The sequence below is a fragment of the Ranitomeya variabilis genome, chromosome 1, assembly GCF_051348905.1.
Source record: "Ranitomeya variabilis isolate aRanVar5 chromosome 1, aRanVar5.hap1, whole genome shotgun sequence".
Lineage (NCBI taxonomy): Eukaryota > Metazoa > Chordata > Amphibia > Anura > Dendrobatidae > Ranitomeya > Ranitomeya variabilis.
Window position 1 is genome coordinate 246,930,037 of NC_135232.1, and position 18,888 is coordinate 246,948,924.

An 18,888-nucleotide genomic window follows, 5' to 3' on the forward strand; every position below is an offset into this window, starting at 1 on the left:
TACGCATTCCGCCAGCCCTAACACATAGCATATCAGAAACAGAACATCGCACCAACACCAACAGTAAAATATGGTGGTGGTAGTGTGATTGTCTGGGGTTATTTTGCTGCTTCCGAACCTGGAAAAATTTCTGTGGTTAATGGAACCATGAATTCTGCTGTTGACCCAAAAAATCCTGAAGGAGAAGGTCCTGCAATCTGTTCAAGCTAAAGAGCACTTGGGTTATGCAGAAGCAGAATGATACAAAACACACTAGCAAGTCCACAGCTTTGGCATGACCTTAAAAAGGTGGTTCTTGCTCAGAAAGCTTCCAATGTGGCTGAATTACAACAAATCTGGAAAGATGAGAGGTTCAAAATTCCTACAAAGTGTTGTTGAAGACTCATTGCAAGTTATAACAAACGCTTGATTGCAGTTGTTGCTGCTAAGGGTGGCCCAACCAGTTATTAGGTTAAGGAGGCAATCCCTTTTTCACACATGGCCCTGTAGGTTTGGATTTCTTTTTCCCTTAACCATAAAGACCTTCATTTAAAAACTACATGTTGTTTTACTTGAGTTATGTTTGTACAATATTTAAATTCATTTGGTAATGTGAAACATTCTATAGAATCATAAAGCACAGAATGTTAGAGTTGGAAGAGACCTCCTTGGTCATCATGTCCAAGCCCCTGCTTAATGCAGGAATCACTCACTAAACCATCTCAGACAGATGTCTGTTCAGCCTCTGTTTAGAAACTTCAATTGAAGGAGAACTCACCACCTCTTGTGGCAGCCTGTTCTCCTCATTGATCACCCTTATGTCAAAAAGTTTTTTTTCTCATATTTACTCTGTATCTTCTCCCTTATAGTTTCATTCCATTGTTTCTCTTGTTTCCATGTGCATATGAAAATAAGTGAACATATATCCCCTTAAAAAATTAGATTTTATTATGAATATTTTAAAAATACACCACCCAGTGCTAGTGTATTTTTAAAATATTCATAATAAAATCTAATTTTTTAAGGGGATATATGTTCACTAGTTAATTCAGATTCCCAGGTTTATAAATATTTTTTCCTATAGCATATGAAAATAAGGATGATCCCTCTACACCATTACATTCCTTCAGATAATTATAGACAGGTATCATGTCTTTTCTTAGCCTTCTTTTTTGGAAGCTAAATATTCACAGATATTTTAACCATTCCTTGTAGGTAATATTTTGCAGTACACTCACCATCCTGTTAGCTATTCTCTGAAATTGCTCCATTTTTTTATGTATTTTTTAAAATGTGGTGCCCAGAACTAAATACAGTATTCCAGATGTGGCCTGGCCAATGTGGAGTAGAAGGGAATAATTACTTCATGTGATTCAAATTGTATGCTTCTCTTAATTCATCCTAGAACTGTGGTTGCATTTTTTGCTGCTGCATCACACTGTTGACTCATGTACAGACTGGGATCTATTAGTATACCCAAGTCTTTTTCACACGTGCTGTTGCTTAGTTCTATTCCTCCCATTCTGTAGATGTAATTTTAGTTATTCTTGCCCAGATGTAGAATCTTGCTTTTCACCTGTTATATACCATTCTATTAGTTTATGCCCATTGTTCAAGCTTTTCTAGATCCTTCTGAATCCTTTCTCTGACTTGTCTAGTGTTAGCTATCCCTCGTAGCTTTGCATTGTCTGCCAATTTGATTAGTTTACTTTCAGTTCCCTTATCTAGATCATTAATAAAAATGTTGAACAACACTGTGTTAGAACTGCCGGAATGCACCAAATAATAATATTAGAGAATATGAGGTGCATTCGCAGTCCAGGGTCCACCGTGCAGAGATGACACCTGTTGCAGAGTAATGGCAGATGGACGCTTGCTCACACGTGGGTTAGACCTCAGCCAGTGTGAATGGAAGCGAACTTTCTTGCTTCACAGAGTCACCATAAATAGGCTGTGCCCTGTTAGCAGTTACAGGTGCAGCTGAAAGACACTAGTGGGAGCCCTAAGAATCACCCCCACTAAACTGGTGATTGGACTCGCTCTGACCTTCGGTGGTTTTTGAACCCGCGCCTGAGGACGCCCTGAGTCAGATGCTGAGTCCAAGCGGGAGTTCCCACCCTACACTGATCGGCTGTCAGGAAAGTGCACTGATTATGCATGGTGCCGTACAGGTGGGCACTGCGAATAGACGCTGAAATGTGTGCTAAGTGTGCAGGTAGCACTGTCAGGTGCTAGGTAGCCTCCACCTTTCGCGAGCAGTCATAACACAAGGAATGGGAATGATTAAGGAGCTTTCATCTATCAACAGACATTCATCTACACACACGTAATCAAGTTTATACTAGCGCATGGCTGTGCGGCCATACAAACCTTTTATAGCTGTCGCTCTTAAGGACCTTCCTAATGGTCCAATAGGAGCTGCTACAGGACTTCAGCGTGTGACCCCTGGCCTCCAATTGGAGGTCGTCCTGTGGGCATGCTCAGTATGGGAAAAGCAGGACTTAGTCCCTGAAATGCCTGCTCGCTGCTGATCAGTACTGGCCACAAAGGCAGAGCCTGGAAAGGCAGCAATAACCAAGTGCCAAGTATCAGCTTGAGCCAGATGCTGGGACCGACATCTCCGCTGAGCAGGCTCCATTGCGGCTGGAGGAGAATGGGAGACCGCAGCAGACATGGTTCGAGATTCCCTTGTGCAGCGGTGGGAACTCGACTCCTAACACACTGGGGCCAGGATAGAGCCTTGTGGTACTCCACTGGAAACACTCTTTTAATTTGACGTGCAACCATTTATCACCTTGCTTTAAATATGATCAATGAGCCAATTATCAGTCCACCAAAACATAGCCTTGTCAATACCATACTTGGTCATTTTTATAGTAAGGATAGTATGAGATACTTGCATCTTTTTAACCCCTAGGTGACCACCCAGCAAATGTTTGTGGGTCATCTTGAGCATCACCCGGTGGTACGATTGAGGTGCTAACAACTGTTCCACTATTTTGTCCTAAAATTTGTCAGCCCAACATAGCAACTCCTGGATGACCGCCATATGTGGAAAAAATGCTTCTTCCACCGGTTGCTGAGCCAACCCATTTACTTCTATCACCCTTTCCAGGCTTGGGCCAGGTTGGGATCCTGGAGCTGAGCTGTCCCAAATGCTCCTCAGGAGACTTTCAACTCTGGGATCTATGGTTTCTCCTTGACCTATCCTGCCAACACCTCTACTAGAGGAAATCTGATGGGTTCACACTATACATGTAGTATAGGGAGAGTATAGTTTCAGATTAGGCAGAGTGAAAGGAGTGTAGGAAAAGTGGTAGAAGGTTACAGTGATTGTTATTTATTCCAAAAAGCTTGTTTAAGAGCTGAAGATTGTCAAGATTAGTTGTTTGGTATATGGGGATTTAGTAGGGAGAAATTAAATAGGAGGGAGGGTGGGTGAAAGGCAGGCACCCGAGTTTCCTCATCATTGCAAGTACATGCTGCAGCTCTCGGCTATTTTCTACTTAAAATACCTAATTTTTGTCTAGCAGTTGTGTGACTAGCGTAATCTGGGTAGAGATAAACGTATTTGACAATTTACCAGGGGCAATAATTTTCATTACTTCGCTTTTGGAGTTTGCTAGCAAGACGATTGAAAGAAATCATAATTTTCTATTGGTTTAATAAATAGCATATCTTTATCTAGCAGTTGTGTGACTGGCGCAATCTGGGTACAGATAACCTTACGTGACAATTTAGCAGGGCCAAAAATCTTCGTTACTTCGAATTTGGAGTATGTCAACAAGACGATTGAAAAAAAATTATAATTTTCTACTGTTTTTAAAAAATATTGTTTCTGTATCTGGCAGTAGTGCGACTGGCGCAAACTGTGTGGAGATAATCATATGTGGCAATTTAGTAGGGGCAATAATCTTCATCACTCCACATTTGGAGTGTGTCAGCAAGACGATCGCCAAAAAATAACCACAAATTGCTAGATATAGTGAATTTGTACATAAGACCTTTATAAGGGTACTTGTAAAAAATGAAGCCACTATTTTTTGGGTTTCAGGAGCATAACACATTTAAGATGAGAAAGGGGGATGTTAGGGGACGTGGATGTGGTGGTACCCGCCAAGACCGTGTGACAGATCCGAAGGTGACTGTATCTCGTTCTAGGTTCATGTCAAAATTTGGTCAGTGCGCTACACCACTAACAAACCCAGACAAGTGCGAGGATGTTGTGGGTTGGATGGCAGACAAAGGCTTCAGTGTGTTGGCAAGCAACACCTTGAACTCTTCCACACAGTCCAGTCTCAGTAGCCAAGAGGCTGGAACTCTATATTCTCAAACTGGTACTCCTTCCTCCCACCATCAAGAGTCCCAGGAGACATATAACCCCAACCCTGGCCACTCTGAGGAACTGTTTACGTTCCTTTGTAATTTGTCAGGCCTCGCCATGTGCACTTTTAAAGAGGGTCATGAGGAGGTGGCGTTCAGTGATGCCTAAATATTTGAGCACCCATGGCCAGGAGAAAGGCACGTTGGGGAAGGTCAATTGAAGAGGTGGAGGATAATCATGGCACAGTTGCCATTAGGTCAGCCTCAAATCCTTACTCAGAAGGAGAATCAGATTGCGGAATTGAAAGCCAACGTGGTCGTAGATGAGGACACTATCCAACCTGGCACGGTGGCATGCCTAGCGAGCACAGCAGTACAGAAAGGGATGAATCTGCAGCAAGAAAACAGGCAAGAAGAGGTAGTGGTTTGTCCAGAAGTAGAACTCGGTCAATTGTTCCACAAGGTCCCCCCACTCTGCTAGATAAGAGGCCAAGGGTGCATTGTTCCCCTGTCTGGCAGTTTTTTTCTGAAAGTCCTTCAAATGAAACAACTGTAACTTGCAGCATCTGCCAAACCAAGCTAAGAAGAGGCAAAAACACTGCCAACCTGAGCACTACCAGCATGCAAAAGCACATGGCAGTCAAGCACCACAGTAGGTGGGAGGAACGCTTAGGTATCAAATCTGTGTCTGAGGGTGAAACCACTGCCCATTACCATATTATCGCCTTCCCAATCTGCTGACCATGAAGTTGCACAGTTGCACACACACAACAGTCAGCAACCATGTCTACTTCATTGTCCCTGCACATCGTTCAGTTGTTCCTACCCCAGACATTTATTAGAAAGCAGAAATATCCAGCAACACACACACCCACAGGCCCATATGCTAAACACCCACATTGCCAGATTACTAGCCCTGGAAATGTTGCCATTTTGACTTGTGGGAACTGAGTCTTTCCGCTACCTCTTGGCAGTGACAGCCCCAAGGCACTTTATTCCTAGCCGACACTATATTTCCCTGTGTGCCATCTCTGCGTTGCAAAAGCACATGTTACACAGTATCACCCGTGCTATGGCCAACGCAGTCACAGGGAAGGTCCACCTAACCACAGACACGTGCACAAGTTCTTGTCAACAGGGACAATACATGAAGGCACACTATGTTAACCTGATGGAGTCTTGGAAAGAGTCAGAGGCAGGGACATCACTCATCTTACCCACACCAAGAATGGCGGGCCATCTTCCATCAGAGTTTCAGTCTCCCTGTATTCCACTTCCTGTCTCTCCTCCTTCTCCTCATCATCCTCAACGGAACTAGCTTCCCCATCACTAGTGTTGAGCATTCCGATACCACAAGTATCGGGTATCGGCCGATACTTGCGGTATTGGAATTCCGATACCGAGTTCCGATACTTTTGTGGTATCGGGAATCGGTATCGGAATCATATTCATGTGTAAAATAAAGAATTAAAATAAAAAATATGAATATACTCACCTCTCCGGTGGCCCCTGGATCTTACCGCTGTAACCGGGAGCCTTTGTTCCTAAGAATGAGCGCGTGAAGGGCCTTCGATGACGTCGCGGCTTCTGATTGGTCGCGTGACCGCTCATGTGACCGCTCACGCAACCAATCAGAAGCCGCGACGTCAGCCGCGACGTCATCGAAAGTCCTTCACGGGCTCATTCCTAGGAACGGAGGCTCCCGGTTACAGCAGTAAGGTCCAGGGGCCGCCGGAGAGGTGAGTATATGGATATATATAGATATACTCACCTCTCCGGTGGCCCCTGGATCTTACCGCTGTAACCGGGAGCCTCGGTTCCTAAGAATGAGCCCGTGAAGGACCTTCGATGACGTCACGGCTGACGTCGCGGCTTCTGATTGGTCGCATGAGTGGTCACATGAGCGGTCAAACGACCAATCAGAAGCCACGACATCATCGAAGGCCCTTCACGTGCTCATTCTTAGGAACAAAGGCTCCCGGTTACAGCGGTAAGATCCAGGGGCCACCGGAGAGGTGAGTATATCCATATTTTTTATTTTAATTCTTTATTTTACACATGAGTATGGATCCCAGGGCCTGAAGGAGAGTTTCCTCTCCTTCAGACCCTGGGAACCATTCCGATACTTTGTGTCCCATTGAAATGTATTGGTATCGGGTATCGGTATCGGCGATATCCGATACTTTTCGGGTATCGGCCGATACTATCCGATACCGATACTTTCAAGTATCAGACGGTATCGCTCAACACTACCCATCACTACACAGCTGGGAAATCTGGTGCACTGCATTGGCAAAGCGACAGCACGCTCTGCTGAAGCTCATCTGTTTAGGTCAGGGGTGGGGAATATTTTTTCTGTCAAGGGCCATTTGGATATTTATACCATCCTTCAGGGGCCGTACAAACTCCACCCACAAAATGCATCCTGACTCTGGCACTGGTTTCAGGATGTAATATTTCATTGCATGCCCTTCAGTGTTCAGTAGTGAACACTGCATGTGTATGCTAACAGAGCAAGAACAAATTAATGAGCTGGTGGCAATCAAAATACAGCTCCCTGCCCAAGAATGCGGTCCCTGAGAATCTGCTTGAGGGCCTGGTAAAAGGTCATTGAGGGCTGTAAATGGCCTTGGGGCCTGAGGTTCCCCACCCCTGATGTAGGTGATAAAGCTCACAACACAGCTGAGCTGTTAAAAGGTCTAAAAGAACAGACCGATCAGAGGCTGTCCACACTGAACCTCCAACCAGGTCTGATTGTGTGCTATAATGTGTCATGATTCCCAATGGCAGGGACATGGGCAAAAATGGACTAGCTCTAGGAAGATGGTATCTCAGGTAACCGCGATGCTGAACCTAACACGCAAATAAAAGTAGCCAGGGGGTGTGCCTACGTTGTATCCCTAGACACCTCGCGCCAGCCGGAGAGCTAACTACCCCTAGAAGAGGAATACACAGACCTGGCTTGCCTCCAGGGAAACCCCAAAAGTTATAGTAGCCCCCCACATGTAATAACGGTTAGGTAAGAGGAAAACACAAACGCAGTATGAATATAGATTCAGCAAAGTGAGGCCCTCTGACTAGATAGATGAAAATACAAAAGAGGACTTCGCGGTTACCTCAAAACCCTAAGCAGCCATCCTGAAACTACCTTAACTCCGTTATCAACTCATGACACCGGAGTAGTAATTTCAGATCACTAGAGCTTCCAGCAGCACAAGAAATATAAATGCATGCTGGACAAAACAAACACAAAAAAGCCAAAGATTTCAACTTAGCTGAATTGCAGACTTGGAGCAGGTAGCAAGCAACAGAGATGCTCTGGTAACATTGATTGCCGGCACTAGAGTGACTGAGAAGCCAGACTAAATAGGAAACTCCCAATTTCCTGATGAAAACAGGTGCACTGGAAACACAAGACCAAAGTCAACCAGTACCACCAGTAGCCACCAGAGGGAGCCAAAAACAGAATTCACAACAATAATGGGCGTAAGTTGGTGGCTGCTTTAAAGTTCAGCAAGCTGGTAAACACATTCCATGCATGGCCACATGCTGAACTTGGTTTTACATCGGTTTTTAAAAACATACCCTGACTTGCCTTACCTACTTGCCAAGGTACACCATGTCAGGGCACATTTCTGAAATTCATTTCAGGCTTTTGCCCGCCTAGCTTCGCTGCAGCAGCATTTTAATTTGCCTTGTCATCGACTGATTTTTGACCTACCCACACTCTGGAATTTGACCTTCTATATGCTGGCAAGGCTTAGTGAACAGCAGAAGGTAGTCTCTGAATTCCAGTTTCACAATGCCCATCAGAGCAACACTCTGCCCCCACACATAACAACTGCCGAGTAGGGTTGAGCGAAACGGATCGGACAAATTAAAAAATCGCCGACTTTCGGCAAAGTCAGGTTTCATGAAACCCAACCCGATCCTAGTGTGGGATCGGCCATGAGGTCGTCGATCTCCGCGCCAAAGTCGCGTTTCATATGACGCTTTCACCGCTATTTTTCAACCAATGAAGGAGGACGCAGAGTGTGGGCAGCGTGATGACATAGGTCTCGGTCCCCACCATCTTAGAGAAGGGCATGACAGTGATTGGCTTGCTTTCTGCAGCGTCCCAGAGGGTATAAATGGGCGTGCATGCCAACCGCCATCTTACTTCTGCTGATTTTAGCATAGGGAGAGGTTGCTGCAGCTTCATCAAAAGAAGGGATATAGTTAGGGAGGAAAGATTAACCCCCAAACTGCTTGTGCTGTAGCGATTTCCACTGTCCAACACCACCTTTTTTTTGCAGGGACAGTGGAGGCTATATTTTTTTGCATCAGCTCTGTAGCTTATTAGGCTGCCTTATAAGGCTCCTTGATAGCTGCATTGCTGTTTGCACGCTGCTGTGCAAACCAACTGCTTTTTTAAAAGCAAAAATCCTGTTGCTCCTTTCTGCACAGTTATCTTAGTTTATTTGTCCACACTTTTGTGTGCAGCAGTCCTTTTTATTGCTGCCATACTTGTCCTGAGATCATTGTAGGGAGATTGAAATTGTACTACAGTCCTTGTATTTTTTCATATATCTTCCAGCCACTTTCTGCCACTTACATTGTGTTGTGTTATACACTGGGCCTGAGTTTTGGTGCAGTCTCCCCCCCCCAGAAAAGGGAGATTCAAATTCTCACAAAGTGGATATACTACAGTCCTGTTAGTTTGTCGTATATCAGTCAGCCACTTTCTGCCACTTACATTGTGTTGTGTTATACACTGGGCCTGAGTTTTGGTGCAGTCTCCCCCCCCAGAAAAGGGAGATTCAAATTCTCACAAAGTGGATATACTACAGTCCTGTTAGTTTGTCGTATATCAGTCAGCCACTTTCTGCCACTTACATTGTGTTGTGTTATACACTGGGCCTGAGTTTTGGTGCAGTCTCCCTCCCAAAAAAGGGAGATTCAAATTCTCACAAAGTGGATATACTACAGTCCTGTTAGTTTGTCGTATATCAGCCAGCCACATTCTGCCACTTACATTGTGTTGTGTTATACACTGGGCCTGAGTTTTGGTTCAGTCTCCCCCCAAAAAAAGGAGATTCAAATTCTCACAAAGTGGATATACTACAGTCCTGTTAGTTTGTCGTATATCTTCCAGCCACTTTCTGCCACTTACATTGTGTTGTGTTATACACTGGGCCTGAGTTTTGGTGCAGTCTCCCTCCCAAAAAAGGGAGATTCAAATTCTCACAAAGTGGATATACTACAGTCCTGTTAGTTTGTCGTATATCAGCCAGCCACTTTCTGCCACTTACATTGTGTTGTGTTATACACTGGGCCTGAGTTTTGGTGCAGTCTCCCCCCCAAAAAATGAGATTCAAATTCTCACAAAGTGGATATACTACAGTCCTGTTAGTTTGTCGTATATCTTCCAGCCACTTTCTGCCACTTACATTGTGTTGTGTTATACACTGGGCCTGAGTTTTGGTGCAGTCTCCCTCCCAAAAAAGGGAGATTCAAATTCTCACAAAGTGGATATACTACAGTCCTGTTAGTTTGTTGTATATCAGCCAGCCACTTTCTGCCACTTACATTGTGTTGTGTTATGCACTGGGCCTGAGTTTTGGTTCAGTCTCCCCCCCAAAAAAGGGAGATTCAAATTCTCACAAAGTGGATATACTACAGTCCTGTTAGTTTGTCGTATATCAGCCAGCCACTTTCTGCCACTTACATTGTGTTGTGTTATACACTGGGCCTGAGTTTTGGTTCAGTCTCCCCCCAAAAAAAGGGAGATTTAAATTCTCAACAAGTTTATATACACCTTCTACCTTGTTTTTCAGTACCATGTAACGGTTGTTGTTTTGATTAGATTTTCCAAAAAATGAGGAAGTCTGGTGGAAGAGCTCGTGGGCGGTCGTTGCCAGCTGGCACTGATGGTGCTGGTGGTGCATCTGTTGGTAGTGGCAAAAGCACATTAGCACCTAAGGCTGGAGGTGTTGAGCCAGCATCATTGTCTGGCTACACAAGGCCTCGAAGGCTCCCTTATCTGGGAGTAGGAAAACAGCTTTCAAAGCCGGAGCAGCAGGAAAAAATTTTGTCTTTCCTTGCTGACTCAGCCTCTTATAAAAGCAGCGAGTCGTCAGTGGATGCTCCTGGTCAGGAACAAGACTTTCCTTGTGTCCTTCACTCAAACCAAAAGTGAAGGATGCGTCAGGCAACACTACAGGTTACTCCATGGAGCTCTTTACACATACCGTGCCTGGGTTAGAAAGGGAAATTGTTAACTGCCCATTTCAAGATGAATTGGACATGGAGTGCACTGATGCACAGCCACAGCTGGATTATTATGCTGTTCCATTGACTCAGATCACTACATTGCACTCACAGTGTACTGAGCCAGAATCTAACCCTGATGAGACTATGGTGCCTGTCCCGAACGCTATAGCACCTTACACGTTTACACAGAGGAAGGTGCACATGACATTGAAGAGGAGGTGATAGATGACCCTGTTGTTGACCCAGATTGGCAGCCATTGGGGGAAGAGGGTGCCGCTGTCAGTAGCTCAGAAGCGGAGGAGGATGATCCGCAGCAGCCATCTACATCGCAAAAGCTGTCATCTGGCAGGCACGTATCAGGCCAAAAACGTTTGTCAAAAACAAAAACAGTTTTAGGACAGCATTGCCATCCGGTGAAAGCAGCACAGCGTGCAATGCCTGAAAATGTATTCCTTAGTAGGAAGAGTGTAGTGTGGCAATTTTTTAACCAAGATCCGAATGATCAGTGCAAAGTTATCTGTAAGAAATGCTCAAAGACCTCAAAGACCAAAGAAGCAGAGGGAAGAATCTTCAAAATTTAAACACAACGTGCATGCTTAGACATTTAACCAGCATGCACTTGCAAGCCTTGACTAACTACCAAACATCCCGTACCGTTGGTGCACCTGCTCAGAATTAAGGTAGTCAGCAACGCTACATTGCCTCCCTCACTGTAAGCCCACCGGTTAGGACACCACCAGCAGCAAATGTGGAGGTATCATCGCAAGGCCAAAGCAGTCAGGGAATCGCAAGGTTTTTGGTAGGAAACACTGTATGTAGGCCAACAGCAAGAATACCATCACCAACCCTCTCTCAATCCGCCATGTCCACCACCACCACTGCTAGTTCCACCATATGCAGCTCTCCAGTCCAGCTCACCCTACAAGAGACTCTCGTTAGGAAAAGAAAGTACTCATCCTCTCATCCGCATACACAGGGTTTGAACGCCCACATTGCTATACTAATCTCGTTAGAGATGATGCCCTACCGGTTGGTTGAAAGCGAAGCTTTCAAAGATCTGATGGCCTATGCAGAACCACGCTATGACCTACCCAGTCGGCACTTCTTTGCGAGAAAAGCCATCCCAGCTCTCCACCAGCATGTCAAAGACCGCATTGTCCATGCACTGAGGCAATCAGTCAGTGGAAAGGTGCACTTCACAACAGATGCATGGACCAGTAGGCATGGCCAGGGACGTTACATGTCCATCACGGCGCACTGGGTTAATGTGGTGGATGCAGGGTCCACAGGGGACAGACATAGTGGGAGAGTTCTGCCTAGCCCACGGTCTAGGAAACAGTTGGCTGTAGGCGTTCGCCACCCCTCCTCCTCCTCCTCCAGAAGCAAAAGCTCGTCCACAGAGCACAGTCACATGACCACTCCATCCACAGCTGCCAGTGTTGCACACGAGGTGTCCCATTATCGAACAGCTTGTGGTAAGCGTCAGCAGGCTGTGTTACAAATGAAGTGTTTGGGCGACAACAGACACACCGCGGAAGTACTGGCCAAGTACTTGCAGCAAGAAACTCAGTCATGGCTGGGCAGTGTACATCTCGAGGCAGGCAAAGTAGTCAGTGATAACGGAAGGAATGTTATGGCTGCCATAGCCCTTTCAGAACTGAAACACATACCTTGCCTGGCTCACACCTTGAACCTGGTGGTGCAGTGCTTCCTGAAAAATTATCTGGGGTTACCAGCCCTGCTCCTGAAGGTGCGAAGACTTTGCTCACTCATCCACCGGTCGCCCGTACACTCCAGCCGTATGCTGAACCATCAGTGATCGCTGAATCTTCCCCAGCACCACCTAATAATCAACATTGCAACAAGGTGGAACTCCACACTGCACATGGTTCAGAGGCTGTGCGAACAGAGGCATGCTGTAATTTATTTGTGGGAGGATACACATACACGGGCAGGCAGTTGGATGGCAGACATGGAGTTGTCTGGTGTACAGTGGTCGAAGCTACAAGACCTCTGTCAAGTCCTTCAGTGTTTTGAGGAATGCACACGGCTGGTAAGTGCGGACGATGCCATCATAAGCATGAGTGTCATGATCTCTGCAGGCAGAGATCATAGCAAGCCTATAGAGGAACAAGCTCTCGGAAGATGGAACTATACTGACCATGAACTAAGCCTGCCGCGCAACTAGAAATAGCCAGGTAGCATTTCCTATTTATCGCTAGATGCCCAGCTCTGGCCTAAGACCTAAATAGCTAGCAGAGGGAAATATAAGACCTGGCTCACCTCTAGAGAAATATTCCAAAGAAGACAGTAGCCCCCCACATATAATGACGGTGAGTTCAGATGAAACAACAAACGCAGCAGGAAAATAGTCTTAGCAAATTTGAGGTCCGCTTACTAGATAGCAGAAGACAGATAGTATACTTTCATGGTCAGCAGAAAAATACTAACAAAACACCATCCAGAGATTACCTTAAACTCTGGCATTAACTCATAACGCCAGAGTAGCAATCCCTGATCGACGAGAGCTTTCCAGACACAGTAACAAAACTTCAGCTGCGAACTGGAACAAATAGGCAAACAAAACATGGACAAAAGTCCAACTTATCAGTAGTTGTCTAGAAGCAGGAACAAGCACTGAGAGGCATCAGATAACATTGTTGACCGGCAAGAAACCACCAGAGAAATGAGCTTAAATAGCGACACCCACTACTGATGGAATCAGGTGAAACAGGAAAGAGGATGACAAGTCCAATTCCACAAGCGGCCACCGGGGGAGCCCAGAATCCAAATTCACAACAGTACCCCCCCCTCAAGGAGGGGGCACCGAACCCTCACCAGATCCACCAGGGCGACCAGGATGAGCCCTATGGAAGGCACGAACAAGATCAGAAGCATGAACATCAGATGCATTGACCCAAGAATTATCCTCCTGGCCGTAACCCTTCCAGTTGACCAGATACTGGAGTTTCCGTCTGGAAACACGAGAGTCCAAAATTTTCTCCACAACGTACTCCAACTCACCCTCAACCAACACCGGAGCAGGAGGCTCAACAGAAGGTACAACAGGTACCTCATACCTGCGCAATAACGACCGATGAAAAACGTTATGAATGGAAAAGGACGCAGGGAGGTCCAAACGGAAAGAAACAGGATTAAGAATCTCCAATATTCTATAAGGGCCGATGAACCGAGGTTTAAACTTAGGAGAAGAGACCCTCATAGGGACAAAACGAGAAGACAACCACACTAAATCTCCAACACAAAGCCGAGAACCAACACGACGATGACGGTTGGCAAAACGCTGAGTCTTCTCCTGGGACAACTTCAAATTGTCCATAACCTGCCCCCAGATGTGATGCAATCTCTCCACCACCGCATCCACTCCAGGACAATCCGAGGATTCCACCTGACCGGAGGAAAATCGAGGGTGAAACCCCGAATTACAGAAAAACGGGGACACCAAGGTGGAAGAACTGGCCCGATTATTGAGGGCGAACTCTGCCAATGGCAAAAAAGCAACCCAATCATCCTGGTCAGCAGAGACAAAACACCTCAGATATGTCTCAAGGGTCTGATTAGTCCGCTCGGTCTGGCCATTAGTCTGAGGGTGAAAAGCAGATGAAAAAGACAAATCCATGCCCATCCTAGCACAGAATGCCCGCCAAAATCTAGACACAAATTGGGTACCTCTGTCAGAAACAATATTCTCAGGAATACCGTGCAATCGAACAACATTCTGAAAAAACAGAGGAACCAACTCAGAAGAAGAAGGCAACTTGGGCAGAGGAACCAAATGGACCATTTTAGAGAAACGGTCACAGACCACCCAGATGACAGACATCTTCTGGGAAACAGGCAGATCTGAAATAAAATCCATCGAGATGTGTGTCCAAGGCCTCTTAGGAATAGGCAAGGGCAACAGCAGTCCGCTAGCCCGAGAACTACAAGACTTGGCCCGAGCACAAACGTCACATGACTGCACAAAGACTCGCACATCTCGTGACAGAGAAGGCCACCAGAAGGATCTTGCCACCAAATCCCTGGTACCAAAAATTCCGGGATGACCTGCCAATGCAGAAGAATGTACCTCAGAGATGACTCTGCTGGTCCAATCATCCGGAACAAACAGTCTATCAGGCGGACAACGATCCGGTCTATCCGCCTGAAACTCTTGCAAGGACCGCCGCAGATCAGGAGAAACGGCCGACAAAATTACTCCCTCCCTAAGGATACCTGTGGGTTCAGAATTACCAGGAGAGTCCGGGTCAAAACTCCTAGAAAGGGCATCTGCCTTAACATTCTTAGAACCCGGTAGGTATGACACCACAAAATTAAAGCGAGAAAAAAATAAAGACCAGCGCGCCTGTCTAGGGTTCAGGCGTCTGGCAGTCTCAAGATAAATCAAATTTTTGTGGTCAGTCAATACCACCACCTGATGCCTAGCCCCCTCGAGCCAATGGCGCCACTCCTCAAACGCCCACTTCATGGCCAAAAGCTCCCGATTCCCAACATCATAATTCCGCTCTGCGGGCGAAAATTTGCGAGAAAAGAAGGCACAAGGCCTAATGACGGAGCAGTCGGAACCTTTCTGCGACAACACTGCCCCAGCTCCGATCTCCGAAGCGTCAACCTCAACCTGAAAAGGCAGATTCACATCAGGCTGACGCAACACAGGGGCAGAGGCAAAACGGCGCTTAAGCTCCTGAAAGGCCTCTACAGCATGAGGGGACCAATTAGCAACATCAGCGCCTTGTCTGGTCAAATCAGTCAGTGGTTTAACGACATCCGAAAAACCAGCAATAAATCGGCGGTAAAAGTTGGCAAAGCCCAAAAATCTCTGAAGACCCTTAAGAGAGGAGGGCTGAGTCCAGTCACAAATAGCTTGCACCTTGACGGGATCCATCTCAATGGAAGAGGGAGAAAAAATATACCCCAAAAAGGAAATTTTCTGGACCCCAAAAACGCACTTAGACCCCTTCACACATAAAGAATTAGACCGCAGAACCTGAAAAACTCTCCTGACCTGCTGGACATGAGAGTCCCAGTCATCAGAAAAAATCAGAATATCATCCAGATATATTATCATAAATTTATCCAGAAAATCGCGGAAAATATCATGCATAAAAGACTGGAAAACTGAAGGGGCATTAGAAAGACCAAAAGGCATGACCAAATACTCAAAGTGGCCCTCGGGCGTATTAAATGCGGTCTTCCACTCATCCCCCTGCCTGATCCGCACCAAATTATACGCCCCACGAAGATCAATTTTAGAGAACCACTTAGCACCCTCTATACGAGCAAACAAATCAGTAAGCAATGGCAATGGGTATTGATACTTAACAGTGATCTTATTCAGAAGCCGATAATCAATACATGGTCTCAAAGAGCCGTCTTTTTTTGAGACAAAGAAAAACCCAGCTCCCAAGGGAGAAGAAGATGGACGAATAAGTCCCTTTTCCAAAGACTCCTTTATATATTCCCGCATAGCAGCATGTTCCGGCACAGACAAATTAAACAAACGACCCTTTGGATATTTACAACCCGGTATCAAATCTATGGCACAATCGCACTCACGGTGCGGAGGTAACGACCCAAGCTTGGGTTCGTCAAAGACGTCTTGATAATCAGAGAGGAACTCAGGGACTTCAGAGGGAATGGACGACGAAATAGAAACCAAAGGTACGTCCCCATGAATACCCTTACATCCCCAGCTCAACACAGACATAGCTCTCCAGTCCAAGACTGGGTTGTGAGACTGCAACCATGGCAATCCCAGTACCAAATCGTCATGTAAATTATACAGCACCAGGAAACGAATAATCTCCTGGTGATCCGGATTGATACGCATGGTTACTTGTGTCCAGTATTGTGGTTTATTATTAGCCAATGGGGTGGAGTCAATCCCCTTCAGAGGAATAAGAGTTTCCAAAGGCTCTAAATCAAAACCACAACGATTGGCAAAGGACCAATCCATAAGACTCAGAGCGGCGCCAGAGTCAACATAGGCGTCCGTGGCAATGGATGACAAAGAGCAAATCAGGGTTACAGACAAAATAAACTTAGACTGAATAGTGCCAATGGAAACAGACTTATCAAGCTTCTTTGTACGCCTAGAGCATGCCGATATAACATGAGTAGAATCCCCACAATAGAAACACAATCCATTCTTCCGTCTAAAATTCTGTCGCTCGCTCCTGGACAGAATTCTATCACACTGCATACTTTCTGGCGTCTTTTCCATAGACACCGCCAGATGGTGCATCGGTTTGCGCTCCCGCAGACGCCTATCAATCTGAATAGCCATTGTCATGGACTCATTCAGACCTGCAGGCAAAGGGAACCCCACCATAACATCCTTAACGGCATCAGAGAGACCTTCTCTGAAAGTTGCCGCCAAGGCGCACTCATTCCACTGAGTAAGCACAGACCATTTACGGAATTTTTGGCAGAAAACTTCAGCTTCGTCTTGCCCCTGAGATAGTGCCATCAAAGTTTTTTCTGCCTGAAGTTCCAAATGAGGTTCCTCATAAAGCAAGCCCAAGGCCAGAAAAAACGCATCCACATCGCGTAACGCAGGATCCCCTGCTGGCAATGAGAAGGCCCAATCTTGAGGGTCACCCCTGAGCAAGGAAATCACAATCCTAACCTGCTGAGCAGGGTCTCCAGCTGAACGAGACTTCAGGGACAAATAAAGCTTACAATTATTTCGGAAATTCTGGAAGCTATCTCTATTCCCTGTGAAGAACTCCGGCAAAGGAATTCTCGGCTCAGATACCGGAGCATGTACCACAAAATCTTGTAAATTTTGTACTTTCGTGATGAGATTATTCAAACCCGCAGTTACACTCTGGAGATCCATTATTGTCAGGTGCACACAGCGCATACAGAGATTAGGAGGAGAGAGAGAAAAAAGACTGCAGCAAGGCAGACTGGAGGAAAAAAAAAAAAAAAAAAAAAAAAAAATTCCAGCAGACTTCTTATAACTCTCCTTTCTCAACCTGGGTCTTTAACACTTTATTGGCCGGTCAAACTGTCATGATCTCTGCAGGCAGAGATCATAGCAAGCCTATAGAGGAACAAGCTCTCGGAAGATGGAACTATACTGACCATGAACTAAGCCTGCCGCGCAACTAGAAATAGCCAGGTAGCATTTCCTATTTATCGCTAGATGCCCAGCTCTGGCCTAAGACCTAAATAGCTAGCAGAGGGAAATATAAGACCTGGCTCACCTCTAGAGAAATATTCCAAAGAAGACAGTAGCCCCCCACATATAATGACGGTGAGTTCAGATGAAACAACAAACGCAGCAGGAAAATAGTCTTAGCAAATTTGAGGTCCGCTTACTAGATAGCAGAAGACAGATAGTATACTTTCATGGTCAGCAGAAAAATACTAACAAAACACCATCCAGAGATTACCTTAAACTCTGGCATTAACTCATAACGCCAGAGTAGCAATCCCTGATCGACGAGAGCTTTCCAGACACAGTAACAAAACTTCAGCTGCGAACTGGAACAAATAGGCAAACAAAACATGGACAAAAGTCCAACTTATCAGTAGTTGTCTAGAAGCAGGAACAAGCACTGAGAGGCATCAGATAACATTGTTGACCGGCAAGAAACCACCAGAGAAATGAGCTTAAATAGCGACACCCACTACTGATGGAATCAGGTGAAACAGGAAAGAGGATGACAAGTCCAATTCCACAAGCGGCCACCGGGGGAGCCCAGAATCCAAATTCACAACACATGAGCATCCCACTATTGTGTCTGCTGATTCAAAGTTTGACGCACATTAAGGAGCAGGCGTCTGCAGCTGAGGAGGAGGGAAGCCTTGATGACAGTCAGCCATTGTCTGCTCAGGGAACTCTCCTGGACGAGGTGGCAGATGAAGAGGAGGAGGAGGATGATGGGGATGAATATTTATGGGAGGAGGATGCTTCTCAGGGGGCAATAGAAACTGGTGGCATTGCAAGTTCAGGTACAGGGTTTCTGCGGGACACAAATGATGTTGATTTGTAAGAAAGTAAGAAAGTGCTCCTCAACCCAGCACAAGCAGTGAATTGACACCTGGAACATTGGCTCACATGGCTGAGTATGCCTTGCGTATCCTAAAAAGGGACCCCCGCATTAACAAAATGATGACCGATGACGATTACTGGTTGGCCTGCCTCCTGGATCCATGATATAAAGGAAAATTACAAAATATCATGCCACATGAGAACCTTGAGCAAATATTGGCTACCAAACAAGCAACTCTTGTAGACCGTTTGGTTCAGGCATTCCCAGCACACAGTGGCAGTGATGGTTCTCACACGAGCCGTAGGGGGCA